Raw genomic sequence first — 23,044 nt, 5'->3', positions numbered from 1 at the left:
AATACTACAGAATTTTATCTTAGAAACACATATTATGTGCCTTTCACTGAAAGATCTTAAGACGATTTCAAATATCAATTAAACCACAGATCATGATGATAAAGAGACACTGTTCTCACCCATCATGAAGACCAACCTGGTTGTGAGTATATTGCTCACATTTGCCCAGTGATTCATTAGCCGAGCCAGTAAAACAATCTAGGCGGTCTGATGTGGTGGCTTACTGGTAGCTTTTCTTCAGCCGATTGCTCATTTTGACGTGATGCATAGCAGCATCGGAGCATTTACTTAGGAAGTTACCTTTTTTGTGCATCTCCTTTCTCTGGTTTTCCCACCAGATCTGCTCTGCTACCTCACAATGCCGCTGTTTGCACAAGCAGTTGCTGTAATTCTTTGAAGCTGTGAATAAGACATCTTCTAAATATCACTGATGTGTTTTGATGAAACCATAGTTGTGAGCACAGGGTGCGCAAAGGACACTTAACAGTGAGAGCTAGACAGAGGCTGATGTTGGTAGGGGAGAAGACCAAATAGTGAAGGTTAAATTCTGTTTAATATTCAGTTGTGTTGGTTGTTTAAGCCAAAACGAAAAGAAGCAGAATAAAAAGCTTCTGCAAAGCAGAAGTGTGAGTGAAATGAAACGTAGTGGCTAGACAAAGGAAAAAAACATATTCATTAAAAAACCCACCAAACTTAAATTTCAAAGTCCCAGTAGAAGAGGTGATCTGTCGGCCACCCAGCTTGGACTGGGCACCCAACTGGAACTCATGGTCTGGGTTCAGTTCCCCGCCTCGGTCACAGGTTTCCTGTGCGTTCTCAGGCAACCTCCTTCATCTGCCCCATGACCAACTTCCTCATTTGTGCAGTGGAGATCATCCTCCTCCCTTCCATCATGAGGGTGAAGCCTACTGATGCTACTGAAAGACGTGGATGTTGCGGCGGGGAGAGCCAGCCCGGGGACTAGAGCGAGAGGGATTCGCTTCCTCACAGGGGATAGTCACCCATGCTGCTTGCAGTTTTAGTGTTCGGGAGTAGAGGAAATTATTTCCAGGTCTAAAAGGGGTTGGTTTTTTTCTTTCTGGGTCTTTCAGGCCTGTTTCTTGTGGAGTTTGGCTGCCCCAGTGCAGCGGCAGGCATTTGGAGTATTCCCTGTCTCTCGCCTTTCTCCTCACAGTCTGTCTCCTCATGACTTGGAGTCACTCCTGTCTGCTCGACATGCGCAACCCACACAAACCCAACAGGATCAGAAACACAGCTTCTGTCATCTCCCGAGTTACAGAGAGATCTCTTGACATTTAAATACAGTTGTGTGTGAGAAAGAAACAGAAGAATGCTTGAGTCTGGTCAGGAGGTGACCCTAGCAGTGGAGGAAGGTGGTATGAGGGAGCAGGCCATCACCTTCCCAGCCTCCTGGCAAGGTGTGCGCTGGCCCAGTGTTGCTGCACCTGCTGAGGGTGTCCAGATAGCCCGGCACCGCCGCTGGCCTTCAACCCCTCCGCTCCTCCACTCAGCCCCCGATAGGCAAATATTCATTTAAGAGATTTTGATATTAATTCACCCGGTGCCGATGCTAATTCTGAGTAAGGAATCAGAAATGACAAGTCACATGCCTTCTGACTTGTCCTTTTATCTCCTATGGGTTGGTAGTTAAACTTTTCTCACCCCTTAGAGGAATTATTTTTCTCTGGGAAGAGAGCGTGGAGCCCCATACACTCTTTTTCTCCTCCAAACATTAGTAATGCTCTTCTCCAGCCACTGATGAGATCTTGAAAGTTCAGACAGGTTCATATTCAGACCAGAGCCACGTTTTGTTTTCTGTTTGATTCTGCTACAATAGCTCTTGCTGTTTCCTGTCCTCCCACCTTCTTACTGCCTTCCCTTTTTTTGGCCTTGATTTCACAAACCTTCCTTTGGCCTGACCTTCAACTTTCTCCGAGCTGCCAGCATTAATAAGAAATCCTCCTCTTTGGGACCTGCGTAGTCCTCCCGTCCCTGCCGTATTTCAGTCCTCCTCCCATGGCCACAGAAATGCTTCGCCAGCCTTGCTTTGAGATCCATACTCACCTGGACCTCTTTCTGCCACCGACTCTCCTTATGCTGACCCTTCCATGAGAAGTTTCTTCTCCACCATGGCTCGTGTCTGGTAGGATACAGAAGTGGCACAAGGTGCTCTTCCCTCCCAGGTCCTCCCTCCTCTCCTTGTTCCTTACTCCTGAAGGGCAGGCAGCCTTTGTCGCAGGCGGGTTGGCTTTTCTTCAGTAACTCTCTCATCAAGTTACCTTCCTGTTTATTTTTCCCCACCGTTTCACTGCACCCAGCTCTCCCTCTCTCCTCATTCATGAAACGGTTTGGTTTGGCTTGGTTCTGGTTTCTCATTTGGGCCCCAGTTGATGGCAGCACACAGCAGCCTAAATTCTGAGCTCGGGTGCTGAACAAGGGTCATACCAGAGGTCCACCAGCCCTGCCTCTGACCGTGGCCAGGCATGGACATCCGTGGAGAGTGCGTGAGAAGGCAGCAGGCAGGCAGGGGCAGTGCCAGGCACTGGGGGATGCGCTGGAAGGGCTGTGATTTAGAGCCCTCCAGAGACAGAGGGTGCATAAGCCTTGGTGGACCTGGGAGCAGCCCCTTTGATTTTGGTCTAGTTAATCCCATTTTAGATTAATAAAGAGCCTGCTTCTTGCTTAGAGAGGCACAGTGCAGCTCCGGGTTGGCTGCTGCGTCTAATCCAAACCTCTGACAGTTTTCAATGACAGGAAAAGCGATGTCTCGTCTCTTCTGAGGCTGGTTAGCTCAGAGTCCCCTGCCATGAGAAAACACAGACGGTTTGGGGTGTGGTGCTGCTGACACTGGATGTCCCCTCTCTGCCTGGCATGTTTATCCCTTTTCCCAACTGGTAAACCTGGGGATTTGATCTGCTTACAGCTCCAAGAGACTGCTGCCTGAAAATATGGCAACCACTTAGTTGTCCATTGCTGTTTCAGCCCCACGCCCAAGCTACAAGTAATGAGTTATTGAACTAATTTAGCTTTATACTGAAGAAGTGATTTTTCTCCTGCAAATCAGGAAGCCAGCTACTTAACACAGTGTAATTGACTTCAGCTGTAAGATTCAATATACTTATCTAGGATTACAGTTCAATAAAATCTGATTGCGCCAAGAGCAACAGGAATTGGAGAAACACCCAGGGATTGTTTTCTGCCTTTCCTGTGGGTAAGCTACATTGGATGTCTTCTGGTCCTTATGGTTTGGGTTACGCTGCTGCTTGACCTGTGTGTTGGCAGGAGCAGCTTGAGGTGGCACTGTTTGGCATGGGGAGGTGAAACCAAGAGGCTGAAATGATGGGCAGCCTTCTTCAGTCAGTTTTACATGAGTGACTCTCTCATTTCAGTGTGCCCTGCTGGTGTCGGGCTGGGGGAACGAGAAGTAAGCTGTGTCTGGTTTCATTATGATGGTGATAATGGGATCCATGAGGTACATGAGATTAAAAGCCCTATAACATTGCAGGCCAAATAGTGCACAGAGAACAAAACCTGAAATCAGTTCAGTGCCTAAACATCCTTTTGTCTTGCCTCACCCAGTGTAGAAATAAATACGGGAAAACAAATATTTATTCAGAATTTCCTCTCACTAGTTACCAAGTAGGAAGCTTTGTCAAGCCAATTTCTACATAGAAACATTTGCTGGCCATCGTGCATTGGCTTTTATAGCTGTGTGCTGTAATTGTGGAGAGCCTTTTTGCCCAAGTATTCATTAATGAGTTTTTCATCAGCCACTCTGAACAAATCGGAAAGCATTAGATTTAATTTTTCGCTTGCAGAGCTTCGGGGAGAAGTACAGGCTTTTTCAGTGGGATGAGGACACTGGCACAGGTTAATAAGTAATTTGGGTTGACAGCTGAACAGACAGTGTGGCAAGTGTCCTTGTCACACGCTGAGACACAAACTTTGTTATTCTTTCTTCCTAGAGATACGTCCCAAACCACAACCCTTGATCCAAATGTGAGCTTATGTCATTAGGAGTGCTTACCTACTGCCATGCTTATTTTCTCCATTATTTCTTCCAAGTATTAATTATCCTGTTGCAAGCAGGAAAGGAAAAATATACTTTCAGACCAAACTAATACATTTGGCTGGTTCTGGTACACTGACTTCATAATACATATATGACTTCAAAATATATAACATTGCTTGGTTACGGCACTTGCTGTACTAATCATTCTCTGTGCAACTGCCTATTTTTTACATAATTTTAAACAAATGCCAGGACTATAGAGAATAATAAAACAAGGTAATCAAGGCAGAACAGGCAGGTTTCGTGGTATGAGTCAAAACCAAAACACAAAAACCCTCCAAAAGCCATGAGAATTGGAAAGAGAGGTTCTTTCACGTGGCAAAGTTAAGCTATAATAACTGGGTGCAGAGAACATTTTTCTTACAGGAATGAGCAGTGAGCGTGGATTGTGCCAGAGATCCCTGACACTGGCATAGCCACAGTTTAAGAGCAGAGAAGGGAGCTTGCTAAGAAAATCATTCTTTGTTCTGGTTATGAAGTTGGCTTTGATTCTGGCCTAATGCACGCTGGTTCTTACTACTGCTTTGGGTGATGGTTAACTGGGATGGTGACAATACTGATATTAACTTCTGTTTTCAGATGGCATGAAACTGAAGAAGAAATTCATGTAGTGCCCAAGTTTTCTGTTTGAGTTGAGCTGTTAGGGAGCACTGGACAGACATGTGAAGTACAGGCTTTCCTATTTTAGTTACCTTTCTTTATGAGGTGGTGAACCCTGTTTTGCTTTGTTCCCCATACCTTAATTTTTTTCATCGTGACAATCAGGAGTGGGTGCAAAATGAACTAAAAAGCAGCCATGGCAGATACAATTCAAATTTTGCCCACTTAGCTTGCATCAAAACACTAATATACATTTGTACTTCACCTGCTGGTATGCAGCACCAGACGGCAAATGGTTTGTTAGTACTGGCAATGCTGTCATGAAGCCAAATATGATTCTTTCGCTTGCTGGCTTGAGAGTGCAAAGTGCTTTTAATTCCCATTCAATTTTTCTCTGCTTCCTCTGTCTTAGTATTGCCACCCTTGTACCTTGGAATAATAAAACTTCAAAGAGTTTATAAAAGTCGCGGTCGAAAGCATATGTTATCCTAGGTCAGGCAGGTAAAATCAGTGCTAACTAAGTGCAGTTTCTTCTCTAATCTGGCCAAAATAATGTGTCACCTCACATTTTGGGAGTGTGCCTGTCCATTTCTCTCTAAAATAGCTGAACTAAGTAAAAGTGTAAATATGAGATTCCCCAAATATGTTGTAAGGTTGATGATACTCATTGGATTCTGTGCTGAATATAGCTAAAGCTATATGCTTCTGGATATTGTTTCTAAATCACAACTGAGATTGCATCTTGTTTCGTATTGTCATAGGTTTGTTTCATAAATGTAGCTCTGCAGTCATTTCTTATTTCAAGAGAGCTGTGTAAATTGCTTGCGTTAAGATGTTTTGTCATTGAAAAGCAAGACTTTAATCTAAATCCACTTCTGCCCCATTCAAAGGAGACAGTACCGTATTTTGCAGATACTTCTAAGTACTAGCTTCATGTCCAACCACCTACACAGTTAGGGAAATAAAATCTAATGTCATCTCCAGCTAGTAAATAATTTTCTTTTCCCTTTTTATGCCACTTGTTCCATCATTCCTTCTCCTCCACAACTTTGGATTTAGTCTGTCTACTTGTTTTAAAATCTACCATTGTATTATTCTCGGTACCTGGTGTTTAGATGGGTCCTCCTCCATCTTCTCCAAAGTATAGCGAGGTTTTCCTCTTGTCTCTGTGCCTTGTTTTTAAGAATTAGTAGCATGCTGTGTAATCCATGAGTTACTGACACAAGCTGAGAGTTGTGCCTCCAGCAGCGCTGCTGATGCACTCCAGCTGCTGGTGGGTGCTCAGTCTGCAGCACCAGGCTGGAGTTACTGCCGGGCAAAACACAAAAATTGGGCATCACATCAGCTCCACGGTACTGGCCGTTTCAGTCTACTGATGAAGGCTAATATAGGCAAGGCCATTAATTTCTCACCCATCCAGCATGAGACTTCTAATAAGTCTTCTTCTTATACTTCTTCTAATAAGACCATGTATCCGCTGTTAAATGTTTCAAATACTGTCCCCTTAATCTGTAAATTATTGGTCCATTTAACAGGGCTCTGTGTTCAGTCCCAGCCTTGACACCTGGATGGTACCCATTGAGCCTGGTGCTCCTGCCCCAGTCATCTCTTCTCCGTTTTCATGCTAATGGAGTAGCCTAATCCTCTTTCTGTTAAAGTCTCACACCTGTTTCTCCCTTTGGTTTCTTGTTGTTGTTGTTGTTCTAATGATTTTGCTGTTCCAGGGCAGATTCCCTGACAGAAGACCCACAGTACGGCTGTCTAGCATCACCCTTATCCTGGTAGTAGCAACCACCCTGTTTTGTGTCACCTTTTCTTCAGAAAACACCGCTAGAGGCAGTTGCAGGCTCACTCGATCTTTCCCTGTTTAGAAGATGTGAAAATAAGTAATGAATCGTTTTGGGGAGGTTTGACCTGAGGGGTGCAGATGCGTGGGAGTGTTCGTTTGTTAAAAGCATCAGAAGGGGAATCACTCCGTTATCCGAGTACCAGTGTCGAAAGATGGGAAATCAGCATGCTCTGAAGTTTCATCGAACCTTGATTCTTCTTGCATCTTCCTAAAAGATACTTAATTTTAGAAAAGCGCAGGAAGAAGGGAGGACAGAAGCTCTTAAATTCCCAGGATTTCCTTTGTGGGAAGAGATCCCTCAGGGGAAGGAGAGAACTCTTCTAATAATCTTTGTAGCATTTAATCCCAAGAAAATGCAATAAAGTCAGTGCTTCCACTGAGAGTTGGCAGTGTATTCTTTCCATAACAAGACCTGTTCTTGGTTTCTTTGTAGTACAGTCTGATTCAGATTGTACTGAGTTGACTGAGGAGAGCGAAATCTGTTTTTGACAGATGTTTCCCATGATCTGGCGAATACAAACACTCCTGCAAGATGACAGGCGGCTTGTTTACATAGGAAATCTATTTTTTTAACAAAAAAAAACCAACAAAAAACACACAAACACAAAGCAACATTCGGATCAGTCATTCTGATCAAGGCAGTGTCAATTATTAGGCTGTAAGGGGAACTGATGACTCAACTTAGGCACAGCGCTGTGGCGGTCCCCGATTTTCGGTTTCATAACAGATTCTTTTCAGGAATGCTTTTCATTCATACCGGACGTTTAAACATGTCTCTGGGAGCGTGTATCATTTTGTGATCAGGAAGCGAAAGACCAGCGTCAGCCTGCGCCGAGCAGTTGTGCAGAATTTGGGAGACGTCCCTGTGCCTCGGTGGAACGCCGGGCGCCTGGTGGGAGAGGGGTTCTCTGACCCATCGCATCGCCTGCCCGGACCATACCCACACGCCACCAGTGTTGTCAGTCACCATGTTAAATTTATAGATAAGTTTGCATCAATAAAATTGAAAAGCACTTTGATTCAGAAAGCGAAATGTTTTGATCAGATCCCGTGCTTAGTAATTCCAGCGAGCGCACTTGTTAAAACGGGTGAGTCAGAAATGGAAATGCAAAGCATTTCTCTGAACGGTGGCCGGAAATTAGTTCTGAAAACCGAAACAAAGCCTAGACCGCAGTTTTATCTATTTACTTAATAATTTTAGATCTGAGAAAATCCCTTTGTCTTTGGGAGACATTTTGATTCCTCTCTTGTAGCGCCGGTGCGATCCTTAGGCTGGATGATCAACCATGTTAGGACTGTCTGACGTCTTAATTTTTTGGTTTAAAAAAATTAGTTCCCTGTAAGTGGCTTCATTGCCTGTGGTGCTGCCTGATTCTGTCACAGCGTGTGGTAGAAGTTGGTGGAAGTATTAGGCAGGACGGGATGTTGCAATATTTGAGGTCGTGAAATACTGAGGAAGAAATCTGGGGGAATTGAGTCGAGTCTCAGCTGCTTCTTGACCAATGCATAGGTTATATATATACGGCACACGGGGCTATCTGTCTGCTCTGGCACCAAACACTCATTGGTTTGGGGCTGGCTGCTCCCCAGCTTAGCATGGAGAGGCCACGGTGGTGACAGCCCCTCAGTTTGTAAGGACGTAGCCCTCTGTCCATGGAGAGAGAGCAGAGCGGGGTCATCAGAGTTTCGATGTTAGTAGAGGTGGTCTTGCTGCAAAAAAACTTAAAAATCAGCATATTGGGTGATAGATAGCAGCATTCTGGTCCTCATCCTGCACCCAAGATGTTGCTACTTTCTTCTGACATCTGGGTACCTGCTGCTCATCCTTGAGAGTGAGTCTGGATGCTTTGGACTTGCTGCACGGCCTTGGACAACGTAGGGACTGTCTTCCTGGCAGCTGTTGCATGGTCTGAGGCCCACAAATGTAAATCACAGTGGAGGAGGACAAAAAATATGTGTTCAAGGGACTTGAAATTCCCATGGCAAGGCTGGTGAAATAGTGCTCGTTTCAAAGAGAAGGCGGTTTGGGTGATTTTTCTTAATTACTGTTTACCTAAATAAATAAATAATGCATATTCATGGCTTTAACTAAAGTAACTCGTGTTGAAATGTTTACCTCTCCCGAGGATAATTATTAAGGGTGGGGTGGGGGGTGCAGCAATTAATAATAAAACATTTAGACGAGATTACAGAATGTTCTGATTGGAATAGTAAACATTATGCTAGAAATAAAAGCAAATACATGGAGCTGTCTTGAATTAAAAAAAAAAAATTACTATGCTATCCAAAGAAACATGCTGAACAGAAGCAGTTTGAGTGAAGAGGCGCAGCTCTTGGTCTTGGAGCTCTTCAATATCATGCGGAGATTCCTTCAGCGTAAAGTCAGATTTGTTGGTAAGTTCTCCCTCAATTCCAGTCCAGAAAAAATGACACGAATATTGGCATCCACACAGATCAGTGTAGCAGCTGTAATACCCTTCAGCACCGCTTTGAGGCTGGTGTGTGTTGATTCTTAAACCAAGCGATGGAGAGCATTTCAGCTGTTTATATCAGTAGTAAACAAAATCTTCATTTGTGTTGTGAACCTCCCTCTCTCCCCCCCCCGCCCCCCCGCCATTTCGTACAGTCCTTTGAATGAAATTCTTTGCTCAGCTGAGAGTTTGAAATTTGGACCCGTCCTTTCATGTCTTTTGGCTATGGTTCCTTATCTAGTTAATCAGCTCAAAGAGAGCCAGTGATGTGTTCAAAGATTTCTGTGACAGCTGCATACCATTAGGCTGAATGATTAAAAAAACCCCGTAATTGTAGTTTAGCGCAGTAAATACAGATTGGTCTTTTGGTTTAACATACGGTAGCAAGAGAACTGAGCCTTGGACAAAAGAGCTGCTGCTTAACCCCATGCAGACGAAGCTTGCGGGGATGGTGGAGCTGGTCTGCCCCATAGCCTTAACCTGCCTCCAGCTCTTTCAGACCAGCAGAGGAGTGCAATCAAGTAGTGGGGTGTCTCTGCCTTTTTGCACTGGGTTGGAGAAGAAAAAGAGTGTAGAAGATGGGCAGAAAGTAGTTAGGGGCACCAATGCAGCCTGAGGGGGCCATCGCCTGCCACTGCTCCCTCCTGAAGCACGTCAGAGCTCCTGGTGCAAACAGGGTGGGCTCTCCTTGCTCACGGAGGTGTCCTCGGCCAGTCTGAGAGGAGCAAGCTGCTGTCCTTCTGGGCCATTGTCTAACTCAGGTGTCTTTTGGGGATGAAGGCTTCCAGACCTCCTCCTCTAGACCAAATTGGTCCCTTCTAAGGTAGCATCAGAAGTGCCAGGGGTGCTTGCCGGCACCTAGCGCGCCAGGCGTGCTGCTGGCACGTGTCCCCTGGATACCCTCTCATCTAGAAACCAAAAAGTGGCTTTTCTTTGACTGGAAGTGTGGTCTGCCTATTAGATGCAGTAGAGTCTTTGCTCACATCTGTCATTAGTGGAAGTCCTTGGCTGTGCTCTGAAACAGAGCAAGATGTCGAGGAACGAGCGCTGGTGGATGGGCTGCCTTATTTCCAGCAGAGGTGATGGGAATGCCCAGATGACTTTAGTCCTTGTGAGGCAGCTCTGCAGCTGCTGCTGGCCGATGAATTTCCTTGACCACATTTTATTTTTTTGCTTCGGTGGGTCAACCTTTTCCTGACCGAACTGCCTGCTGTGCAGGATCTGTGAGTGGTGTCTGTACCCCAGAAGATGAGGGTGCTAATGGGTGGGACAAGGTGTCCTGTTGGTCCATCTCCCTTGTAGCAGAGGGGGTGGTTTTATAAGCATGGTGCATTTTCCCTGTTGAAAAAATCTTTCTGGGTTTGCCTCAGAAAGGTTTCTGTGGAGCAGAAATATCCATCTCCACTTCACTTTTTTTTTATGAGAGTTTCTGGGAGTTTCAGCCACACACCTCCTGGTGAAGCCAGCAGCAGTGGGGCAGCCAGAGCCTCATGCGGTGTTTTGCAGGTTGAGAAGGCACTGCACACGTGGAGTGCACAGCACAGTAAACCCGATATCAGCTCGCAACTAATTATCTGTGTATAAAAATTCCCCTGCTCGCCGTTTTGCCGTTAGAGGCTCACTGGTAAGATTTATGACTCTGGCTAAAATGAAGTACCATTTCCTTTTTCTCAGCATTACTGTGCGTGGCCTCTCTGGCTTTTCTTGTTAAACAGACTTGAGTTCACCTAACAGGGAACGTATTTTTGAAGCCCTTTCCCATCAGAATTCTGCCTTTCTCTTTTTCTGTTTGTTACAACGAGTGAAGATAACCCACAAAACATTTTCAGGTCTTACAACTTTCCCCTGCTTGGTGTGAGTGTAAAGAAGGAGAAGCAGCCCCTTCACGTGAGGAGCAGCATTGTCCTGCTCTCGGCCCCACCACAGCTTGCACAGGCTCGTGGTAGACCATCGGCATGGGTGAGAATGAGACGAATGGGTCCTGCTGTGCACACCATGGCTCTTCTCGCTTCTTTCTGCCGAAGCAGATGGAGATTACCTCTGCAGGAGAGGGAGGAGCAGCGTTTGGCCTCTGCTTGGTGGGGTTGGTGACCCAAGGGGAATTGAGGAATTGACCCAAGGAACTGAGCTCGATAGGTTGAGCTAGATGGCTTTTGGCTTTCTGTAGCACCTCTCCATTCACTTGGAGCGGCCACTGCTGTAGCTCAAAAACTGAGCTCCCTCTGCTTTATAGTTTGATGCTCAACTGTTGCATTCAGCATTTGTATGAGCTAAAGGATAACTCTTTCACTTCGTGCTAGAGCGCGGGGGACGAGCTGTACAGCTTGGAGAAAGGCTTTATTTCTCCTGCCCTCGTGTTGTGCATGTATGTCTTCGTTTCACAGGCTGGTGAAAATGAGACCACGGACTGAACTTTCTCAACTGACAAATGCATCGCTGACTTCACCCTGATCTGAAATCACCTGAAAATTAGTTTGTCTGATGTTGTAAGACGGTAGAGTTTTTTCTCAGTACAGAGGAGAAAAGGGAGCAATGTTGAGCTGCTGCCATCTCTCCCAGTCGCAGTTAGATGTAGTTATTTTTGTATTAGAGCTTGGAGGAAAACCACTGGAGATGCCAGATAAACCTTCCCAAAAAAACCATTTGTGTTAATACTTAAACATTGTTCATCTTTCACAGCATTTACTTATCTGTTTCCCACATGCTGAACCTTACGGGGAGTTTTTGTGGTTGACTGTGGCCCATTCTTTCAGTCTGTATGTTAGCTGTTTTCTCGATTTGCATTTTTTAAAAGAAATCGGCAGTAAAAGTCTGACTGTGATAATCGTTCAGTGCGGGAACATCCTTTCAGCAGGGCAGGCGTGCGTTCTTGTGGTTCACTGGGGCAGGAGTCCTGGAGCATAAACCCAGGGAGCTGCGTCATTTTGTGCTGCCCTGGGAAGCATCCTTACCTGAGAGACCCAGCGCTGGCTAATCCGGTGTCGTCTTCCGAGATGCCAGGCTCAGGGACAGCAATTTCATCCTCGTCACTGAACCATCTTATTTTCTCCGGTTTGCATGTGTATTAACCAAAATCTCTAGTCCTTAAGGAGAAATATGGCAGATATCTGAATTTTCATCAGATCTGATACAAAGTATCAGGCGTGACTTCTGCTGTGCATTGGTTTTACTGCGTGGGGCATAAATATTCAGCTTGTGTCATTTGGTAATATTGCTGTGTGAGGTTCTCTCTCACAGCGTATATTAACTTTCCTTTTACACCTAGCTATTCTTTCATGAGTCATACCACCAAGATAAAATATTTTCAACGGTGGCTTTATTTTAAGTTGAGTATATTCCAATGATAAAGTCATTCAGATTTTACATAAAAAGATTTACAAGTTCCTGTGGTGATGCTCTTTGTCTCCCACCTCTCCTAGCCCAGCCTGGTTGATGTGTCACAGAGTTAACTGCAACCAGAGGACAAGACGGGGTGGAAAATTCCCCCCACACACATCCCCCAGCTCCTCTGAGGGTTTTCCATTTAAGCCCAGTTGGTGCTGTTAAATGTAGCTGGGGAAAATCCAGTTTGCAGACCCTGGAGCGCTTCCCTGGCCAGTGCAGGGCAGCAGCAGCTGCCTTCCTCTTCAGTCAGTCAGCAGCGGTTATCTTGCTGCTTCTCCTCGTGACTTCAGTCGTGGTTTCTAGCCAGACTGATTCCTCATGTAGTTTTGCCATTATCTGAACGAACAGCTCAATCTCACCTCCACTGACTGTTGACAGCTCGCCCAGATAGGGACACGCTGCAGAGCCGGTCCTCGCGGTCCTGGGTGGGTGCGTCCCTGCTTCTGGTCCACACTTCCTCAGTTGCGGTGGTCTTCCGCATCCCACCTCCAGGCACTGGGGAGGAAGCTGCTGTGCCCTTCAGACTCTTGATTTTGGCTGCCCCTGGCCAAACAGTGCACGTGAGCACAAGCAGGAGTGATGGATGAGCATGTTCCTTCTCTTTGGAAGAACCGAGCAGGTTATTAGGAGGAAATTAAATGCACAGATAGTGAAGCCAGGCCGTTCCTCTTTTCTGACATAGGTATCGATATCGTCTTGGGTTTAATTTACAGATTTCAGGGAGAGATCCTACACTAGATGTCAGGAGCATTGCAAATGCCTTCTCAGCCTGAGGCAATACTTCAAGCAATTGCAAGCTACAAATGTTCCAATGAAGCTGTTCTAACCAGGAAGAAATATTCTTCAGCTTCACTCGAAAACACACAAAACGTAAAGAAAACACGTTTGCTGATCTGTGATGGTATTGCATGTAACAGACTGGGGTCTTTGACTTCACTGGGACTAATTTCTGCACACGTTTGTATAAGAAGCATTGCACTCCACCAAGTGAGGCGTCGCTTCAGAAAACACCGGCTCTGTTTGTACATCTGTGCTCACTTCTTCCTGCTTGCTGGTGCACAGCCTTCCTTAAATATTTTTTTCCTCCTGTCCGCGTCTGTGAGAAGCTCACCAACTCGTCTTGTCGTGTGGGTTCATTTTACTCAGCCCTAATTTTACGCGCCCGTTGTGAACATTGGTGTGTTTGCTAACCCAACTGTGTATTTGTTGCTCACCTCCCTCATTGTTCACCTAGCTTCTCTGGTTTTCTTGAGCATGATTATATGATTTGCTGTGTTTGAAACATCTTTCATTGTAACCGGAGTAATATGCAGGTACGTTCATCGTGCTCTTCTCAAATCACCCTTCTTCGTCTGTTCATTGCAAACTGAAGAACTTACCAGTTTTCCTCCTCTTAGGCATCAAAGCTGTCATTATTTTACATTAACAACAAAACCTCACTTTGAAACGCACCCTCCGTATAACAGAAATCCAAGCTGGAAGGTGTTTTCTTGAAATAAATACTTTTTTAGTTTCATGCTTCCTTCTGCCAGTTGTGGTGTCTAATGCGTCTTCCTTTACATTTGCATTCTTCAGTGCTAACTTGAGCCGCCAAGCAGTACTGGAAGCCCTCAGAAAGAGGGAAAAAATAGTTAAGGAAGACGTTTAAATGGTTGAAAAATGTACAAGAGGTTGTTAAAAAATGTAAGTTTAAAAAAATTTATAATGTCCACTTCGAAGTATTGTTATTTTTCTACCTTTCTGTGCAGCTGTGAAGGCTGATGCTTCTTTTTAAAATAAGATAAGGTTTCCTTGCACCCCCCATGACTCCAGGAGCTGGGTCTTCAAGTTGCCGTAGAACAATGATTTTGTGGCCTCTCGTGATCCTATAACTGATTGCCCACGTATGCAGATCTGTGCTGAGAGCTAAGACTTTGATGTGAGCAAGTCTTGGAGAGGAGAGCGCATCTTCCCCCTGCCTAGGATCCAGCTCTTCCCATGCTGTAAACCTGGCTGGCCAGCGTGTTAAAATGCTGAAACTCATCTTCAGTAGATGCACCATTGGCTCTTCATTTCGTATAAGCTCAGTTTTCATGTATCCTTGTAAGTTTACAGCTGCAGTGACAGTTTTGCTTTTAAAAATTTGCCTGTTTCAGAAAGAAAATTCTTTTATCAAATGGAAAGCATGAAGAAGCCCTCGTGTTGAGCGTAGGCAGGGGGTTAGGTTTCATTCTACCCTAAGCTGAACCCTGGGCAGAGAGATTCCTGCTTTCATGTTTTAGATCATGCGTAAAACCTGATGCTGGCTGGATCATCCTGCGTAGGGCAAGAATATCTAGGGAACACAGGGGGAGATACGGAGTGAGACATTTGCAGAAGGGAATGAAATGTTTGGGATGCAGCCTCATGCTTTCTACAGCAGTGAACATCAATCACACCTTCTCAGAACAGTGTGGCACTGAAAGTCTCCCCCCTGCTTTTTTTTCTCGTTTCCCTGTTCCCCACTTCTGTTTATTCTCCTTTCCTTCTGATATGCTGTGACAAGTGCAATTTTAGCTCAGAAAACTAACTTGTCCTTGAAAAAACAGTGCCTTCCCTGGTTTTATTCCTTTAGCCATTGAGTAAGCAACAGTTATTTTTGTTCTACCAGTGATTTACGACTGAACAGATTTGGAGTTTATATTTTTAGTTTTATAGGCAATTTAGATAATGTATATTTGCGACCATAACTATTTGGTCCTTTTACAGTCTGTCAATGCCCAGTTGGAGAAAATTACATAAACTGAAGAGACACAAGCGTTGTGTTCCTAGCATAGCCTCATGATTCTTTTCAAGTACTCATATAGGTAATCCTTAAAGGTAGCAGTATTTTGAGCATCTGTTGGTAAATCATCTAGGAGGGTGCCGTCCAGAAGAAATAACCTACTTTTCATAAGTGATCCAGATCTCCATAAGGCTTGGAGTAAAATGCTGTAGCATCAGTGCTCAGAAAGTGTTGAACTTTTTATACCAGGAACTGCATACTTATAAAAAACAACAACCAAACCTCTTTCATTTGCACTGCTTTGTGTTATTTTTTTAATTGTTTTATGGAGTCAGTAGACATTTCTTGAGAAACCAGAAGTTTTTAGTGAAGAGTTCATTTTGCAAGTTTCAGAAAAATAATAGTAGTTTTTTTAAAAGTCTAAACTTTGGGGGTTTATTTTCCTTCTCCTCACCTCCCCCTTTGTCTAGCTTTAGTTTGTGGTAATTCTGCAGACACAGCCCTTGCAGTGATCCTGCAAAGACAGATACATGCCACTGCTTGTATTGCTGCTGTCCCCTTCTGTTCAAAAGAAAATCATCTTCCTTTCCACTCCCAATCACCAGCTTTATTCAAGTAAATAGTAGTTAAGCATTCAAATGTTTTTTCCAGGAAAACAGTAAAGTGTTCGGCACTGGCAACGTGAAAACTTCAGCTTGAAAATCCCTGTAACTTAAAACTAATTACTTCTCCTTCCACAAGTATTTCCTTCCCACCCTCCTCCCCAACCACTTCAGAGTGCGACAGCTTCCTTGATAGATGGGGGAAGCCTTTTCGGAGTCAACTGGGACTGGGTGTTGGGTGGCATCTGGGCTGTGTGCAGATGCCAGGACTTGGGGGCTGGGGAGTTCACCCCCTCTTCCAGCCCCCCGGCCCCAGCTCTGCTCTCAGCAGCCCTCCCCGTCCCAGAGTGCCTCCCCTCTGGGGACTGAGCCCCGAGCCCCTTGCACGGCGGTGGCAGCGTGACGAATTTGCTGTGGGCACATGAACCTCTTACTCCCTCTCCAATTTTCTTTTGACATGGACTGGCGTGACAGGTAGCTTTGCTTTAGGGTGGATGGAGGAGTATGACACACATTGCATTAACCCGGGGATACCAAATGATGCTGAAGCTCCCCAGAATAAAGCAGAAACAAAGGAACAAATTTGATGTTCCTAACTTAAATTCCTTGATAAATCAAAGCGAAGCTTTGACAAAAGCCAGTATTAATTGTTATTTAAAGTCTGTTAGATCATTTTGCTAGTTTTGTTGGAACACCTTTCTGGTGTGATGTGCAGTTTCATAGAACCACCGAATGGTTTGGGTTGGGAGGGACCCTTCAAGCTCACCTAGTCCAACATCCCTGCCATGGGCAGGGACATCTTTCCCTAGATCAAGTTGCTCAAAGCCCCATCCAACCTGACCTTGAACACTTCCAGGGATGGGGCATCCACAACTTCTCTGGGTAACCTGTTCCAGTGTCTCACCACCCTCATCGTAAAGAATTTCTTAGTATGCGTGCATAAGTATGCACATCCCTGCGGCATGACTTGGTAGAATAATCACACAAGTGTTAGTTTATCTGTTCTGTAATTCTTCTCAGGGGCCTCATATGTCTGGGTGCTGTACAAATGCAAGAAAAACATAGTCTTTTTTGTAAGGTGTCTACAGCTTAAGGGTAAGAGAAGGTATGAAATGGGCATAATGTAATGGTCATGTTTGACATAAAGACCTTCTGTGTTTAAAAAAAAAGGCCCCTAAACTGTTTTTAAAATGAGGGGGGTGAAGATTCAGTGCTTGAATTTTTTAATGCCTGCCTTTATTTTATTTTAGGTTGCTATCGACTGAGTTGCCAGAACATTGCCCTACAAAGCTTTGGAGGGCCACTTCTTAATGGATTGCTGCAGCCTCTTAATTTCTCCATTGATCCTGTTCCCTGCATCGTGAGAACATTTTAGCCAGCACAGAACCTAGAAAAGTTACATGTAAGTCATGATTCAAATTCCTTTCTATTTAAAGAAAAAAAAGAAGAAAAAAGGGTCTTGGGGAAGCAAGGTGGAGGCAGTAAATATCATACTTTAGAAAAATACTGTAAAAGCTGTAATTCAACAGCAAACATTAGGTGGTGAATAAATTGTTATTGAAGTAGTTACTTGCTTTTTTAACCTAAATGGTGATTGTCATTTTGAAGGCTTTTCTGAGTGTTCTGCTACCATAGTAAGCCGTAGTGAGAAGTACTTAAAATAGCTTCTCTTCACCCCATCCCCCTAATTACGCTTCATTTTTCTCCACAACTGGGTAAGTGTGTGTACACTTACCTCAGTGTGCTGTGCCGAAGCCGCACATGTTCCACGCGAGTTTGGAGGCCATCCTTTGCTCAGCAGGGTTGCAGGCATCCCTGTATTTTTCCCATCACAAAACCCATATCCTCCTCCTTTAGGATTTCCAGAATACTCCTCTCAGAGGAGCCCTGGCACTGCTTCTCCTTTCAGCCTGCTACCCTGAAAGGCTCTTTAAGCATCAGTAGTACCTTCATTGCCACCTCCAGCTCCTTCCAGGTGGAGTTAGCTGCTCCACCTGGCTGTAGGGGGGTGGAGAAAGCCATGCACAGATCTACTAGGGACAAAAGGGACTGAGAGGGCTGCGGACCCCTTCCTATCTCCTCAGTCTGGGTAGTAGTTCCTGGTGCATGTTGTATGCTTTGATTTTTCCTCCCAAGACAGGGAGCAGCTGTGGTGTTGTGCACACATTTCCTCCCCCATCATGGCTAAATCCTCCTCTGAACCTTCACATAGCATCAGCCTGGCATGGAATCGGTGGGCTATTCTAGAAAGGAGAAATTGGTTTGACCCTTTTCAACTTGTCAGTGGTTCTAACCCTAATTCTGAGATGGATCTGCAGGAGGAAGCAGCCTCTGGACCATAATAAGGATGGCATAGATGTGGTGCTCTGTGCTGTCCAGAGGGTGGGACAGCCAAGAGCTGCCAAGTTTGGGAAAAGGCTTGAGACCAACTTTATTGCATTAATCTTTTAAATAAAACCAAATCTCGTTGTGGTTAGGAGGTTTTTATGTTTCGGATGGTGCTACAGAGCAGCTTGGCAAAAGGCCACCGGAGCGAGAGATAATACAAAATTGTGCTTCACAGTGTGGCACTGTGCACATTCCTGCCCTTGTTCGTTCACTGCAGTAACAAATTCATATGACAGTTTAATGATTAACCAGGACAGGGCAGTGAAGCCAACCACAGCACTCATTGCCGGTCAGTTTTTCTTGAATGCTTACTAACACTGTTTTTAATCTTAGGAACTGATTTGTAATATTACTTCTAAAGAAATAGGAGCATTTTGGAACTGAAGAATTTATATTAGAAATATACCTTCATTTGAGGTACTTTATTTGCTTATGTGACACTAAAAGTATTACTTAAAACAAGGAAAGTCTATTGCAAAAGGAGGACAGGGGTTTCTAATGCATATGGGAATTCAGAGAAGAGAAAGAGAAAATTTTTTCTGGTGTGATGAATATCAGCAAAAATAATAGTGAAGTAGTAGGCAATGGAGAAAGGCTGGGTAGTAACAGAATTCACTGTCAAAGAGGCCTTACAAGGTGTTGATTTCATTTTGTTTTCCGAAAAAGGGAGAGTGTTGCCATTTCGTTGTGGGCTTGGCAATATATGGTACAGTTATTAATCAAATCCCGATAGCAGGAATTATCTGACTACAGGAGAATTTTGGATCTGGCTTGAAACTTGTTTCTAGTGCTTGTCTTAAGGGAAGAAAACTTGAAAATACGAGTTGTAATAGCTAGGCAGGCAGAAACACTCATTGTTCCTTAGTCCTACTTAGCACCATTCCCATGAGGTTTGGAAGCCTTACTCACAATCTTTTGCAGGCTTTTCTCATGATGTTTGAAAAGCTTATCATTAGGCATCTTGCAAATTCACTATTAAAAACCTTTTCAGAAGAACTAACTTTAAAAATGGCATCCTTCTTAGCAGACCTGAAAAAGCAGCCAGAAACTGAACGGACTTAAATGGAAAAAAAATCCCTCTCATTCCAAGAAGTGTATAGAAAGTTTTGTCCTGCTGCTTCTTGTGCTGCAGTTAATCAGAAATCCCTGTTTCCATCAGTAAAATCATGTCTGAGGACCAAATAAACTTGAGTACCAGTGTAAGGATATAGGAGCTGTCATCAAATATGTGCCTTCTTTCTTTTTGTTTTTTTTTAATTATTTTTTTTTAATATGGTGCTCAAGATATGCCAAACTTTTAAAACATGATCTGTGCTCTAACTTCTGGAAAACACGTGTGTCGCCTCACAGGTTGTTGGCCGGGGCTGCACCCGTTGCGCATGGAGATCTATGCCAGCAGAGGTAGATGCGAGGGCAAGCTGCCGGTTGCCTTCTTAATTTCTCAGTGTTTCCCACTGTCTGGCTTTTTTTGATAACAAACTCTGCTTGTAACGATTACCTTGTTATAGCAATTCCCATAGAAAGAAGTGAACTTTCCCTTGTTAATTAGCCCTGTTGGAAAGAGCAGTTGCACGAGGTTGACCCAGCTGTAGCAACCGTATTCTTCTTGCCTTTCCCAGGGTGCAGTGTATTTAGTAAACAAGTATACATTCCCCCTCCTTCCATTTATTATTTAGTTTGTATAATACTGCTAGGATGCTGACTGATGTGATCTCCATAAAAATAATATGTATTGATGTTTGAATTCAAATCAGAAAGTTTCTTCCCTGTTCTGATAGAGCAGATTGCAAATCCTGTTATAGTGCATGTGGAGATTAAAAAAAACATTTATCCAGGTCCCCTAGGAATTAATCATGGGCAGGTTAGACCATGTATGTTATAATGAGGGAATACAGGAATTAGGGAGAAGCTCTGCTCTTTGCTGAGTGGCTCACAGTTCGTTATCCCAAACGATCACTAATGGCAGTGTACAAATGGACCTTTGCTCAGGTGCTGGGGTCGTGTCTATGCCTTGGAGCAGATGCTGGGGCAGGGCTGCTGGCATCCCAGCAGAGACAGGCAGCTATTCCTAGCAATTTCCACGCTCTGCTCACGTTTCTCACTTTGGTTTACCCCTGTGTCTTTTCTTTTAAAAGAAGCAAAAATAACAGCCTAATCAGTGGCATTCTGCGTCTAATAAATTGTCCTAATTTGTACTGCTTATGCAGTGTTGAGAATTCAGCAATGGCCTTTAAGTGCTTTGCTCATGGACAAAAAAAGCAACCCGAAACTCAGAAACCTCTGCACACAAATTTCGTATTTGCTAGATATGAGTTCTTCAGAATATTTCAAAAACTTTTAAATAAGATTTCTTGAAATCTGTCCTTCTGCCATCTGTAGGCAGATGTAAATAATATAAAATTTTAAGATGCAGATTTTGGTGATTAAATGTCTGTCGCCCACCTACCACCACAGCCTGGGAAAAATGTATCTTTTTTAAAATCTGCACTGAAAGGTCAGGTAACTTGATTAGATTAAAAAGGTAATTAGATTTCTGAAGGTGAAGTCACATCCCTTTGAACATTGACTTACCAAACACTCTCAGTACCAAACCCAAACCCACTTCCCAAGTGCCACGGCCATAGCTGAGGACACAGGTGGTTTTATCCTACAGGAATTTGATGCAAGATGTGGCTATATCTGATTTCATAGTTTTTCTGGTACATTTTCCTGTTGGAGTGCCAGTTTTATGGTGGAGAAGGCATTTTCTTACCCATTTTATGGTACCGGCATAGCAGGGCTCTGCACCTTATGCACCATTGCATGGAGCATCTCCTGCCCTGAGGAGCTTTGCAACCTCCTGTGGCATCCTGTCCCGGGTGTCACGCTCACAATGGCCAAAAAGTGTTTTCCTATGATCTAGGGGAAATCTTCTTTGCCGCTAATTAATCCGGTTACTCCTGCTGCCTCCCTGTTGAGAATACATAAAGCCATTGACCGCTGCTGGCACTGTGTCGGTCCCTTGGTGTGATCAGGTGCTCCTCAGCACCATCAGTGCCTCTGTGCCCGAGGCAGGCTGCACCCCCAGCCTGGGTGGCCGGGGATGGCTTTGATAACTGTTTGCTACAAATATATCTGTTATATTAAATATATCTGTTATATTTATATATATGTGTGTGTGTGTGTATAAATAAAAATATATATTTATATATACGTGTTATGTATAAAATATATAATTTATAAAAAAACATAAAATATGTATCAGACAAATATTTTCCGTATGGTCTGAAAAGTGCTGGTGTAGCTTCACGCACAGCGACTGCGCGTGCACACACGTGTAGGCGGTGAGCTGACATCCCTCTCTGGATGTTTCTGACCGAGAATGCCATGCCGGAGGCATCCCCATCTGGGGACACGCAGTGACCGCAGGCCGTACGGCCAGGAGGAGAAACCTGCTTGTGTTTAGCTGCATTTAGCTGGTACGATGGAGGAGGACGGTGGTGTTTGTTGCAGTATAGCACGCGGTATGAAATCGAATTATTCTGACACCTCTCCCCTTTGCTACCATTGACCACAGGTTTGTTTGTTCATCACCCCAGCGGTGTGACGGGCTGCGTGGGTGCGCGGTGTCATTGATCTGTTTACTCGGCATTTCCCACGTGGCTGCCGTGTTGTGGCGAGGACTTTTTATTTTTCGCTGCGGCAGGTGACAGCCCGGCTGCGTGTGTGTGTCAGCCCGAGGGACTGAGTCACAGCCCTCCCTCCTCCCGGGGCCAGCGGCACTTCCCCTTACCAGGGTCGGGGGGGTGAGATGCCAGCCTGTCTCCCCAGGACGGCTTACCTGCCCATGTGTTGCTTTATTTTTTATTTTTTTTTTTAAGAAAAGGCTGAGAGATGGTGACAGTGAGATCAACTTTCTCTGTAACCCAAACCAGTGAAAAGTAAAATCCATCTCACCACATCAGTTTTGTTTTCACTGCTGGTTCACCCTATCCTCTCCCTCTGGCAGAGCCCTGCACAGTCATTCAGCACTGGGCTTGGGGGTGGTGTGGTTGTTAGCTCAGTGGTGTATGACCCATTTATTTTCATAATACTTAGATACCCGCGCTTCTGCAGCATTCAGCACACAGGTCCTGCGACCTAAATCCTCGCCAGAAAAGCACACACCTGATTGCAGCGGCGTGCGTTGAGAGCGGCCAGCTCTGCGCTCGGCTTGCCGGGGGCTGCGGGAAGGCGATGGGCCATTGGGTCTAGTGGACAATTAATGGGCGAGTGCAGGTAAAGGTACATTTTTCCAGAGTTGGCACTTTGTCTGAAATTATTTTGTTAAATATTGATTGCTAGCTTACGGGACGTGTTTCCTGTTATGATTTGCAAAGAGTTGAGAAGTAAAAGTGTTGTAGTGGATGCTTTTCTGGCTATAATAACTTGCATTTTCAGAGACAGCAAGGTAATTAATGACATGAGATTGTTGACTGTCCTTTCCCCACCCCCAGACAAGGCATCACCTATACTCTTGTTGAGTCTGGTCTTAAGACAGACCTTTTTTCTTTATTTCTTTTTTACTCAGCTAATTGGGTTAGCTTTCTGCAGGTTTTCAGATGATAATTCGGTTCATGCTTGTGTTGCTTTCGGTAAATGGAAAGAATCAGGCATAGGACAGACAGGAGGGTAAACTGGCGTTGTAGCAGACATGGGAGTTTTAGGTATAAAATTAAAGAGTAATTTGCAAAGCGACTTGAAGTAAAGTGGATTTAAACACAATGAAATCATCCTTGACAGCAATTTGTTTGAAGTTCTTCTACTATTATGAGTGTAAAGGGACTTTTTTTTTAATTACCAGTTTCTGGGTAGAGTATTCGGCATAATTTCTCACAGGTAAGTGAAGCATTAACTCCTTGTACCTCAGTAGTTTGGGCAGTGGGGGGAGAAACTGAGAGTTAGGGAGAGGCAGCT

At 44.5% G+C, this 23,044-nt stretch overlaps 1 protein-coding gene across 3 annotated transcripts in view; it reads left to right on the top strand.

The window, feature by feature from the left end:
* BACH2 (BACH transcriptional regulator 2) overlaps window positions 1–23,044 on the top strand; it is a 190,917-nt gene that overhangs the window by 88,637 nt on the left and 79,236 nt on the right. For all 3 annotated transcript variants that reach the window (XM_075498378.1, XM_075498377.1, XM_075498376.1), the window contains one exon: window positions 16,972–17,123. The gene's annotated coding sequence lies outside the window, so the exon portion shown is untranslated. The remainder of the gene's footprint in view (window positions 1–16,971; window positions 17,124–23,044) is intronic.

This window comes from Mycteria americana, chromosome 3, assembly GCF_035582795.1.
Source record: "Mycteria americana isolate JAX WOST 10 ecotype Jacksonville Zoo and Gardens chromosome 3, USCA_MyAme_1.0, whole genome shotgun sequence".
Classification (NCBI taxonomy): domain Eukaryota; kingdom Metazoa; phylum Chordata; class Aves; order Ciconiiformes; family Ciconiidae; genus Mycteria; species Mycteria americana.
This window is presented reverse-complemented; position numbering and strand designations above follow the sequence as displayed.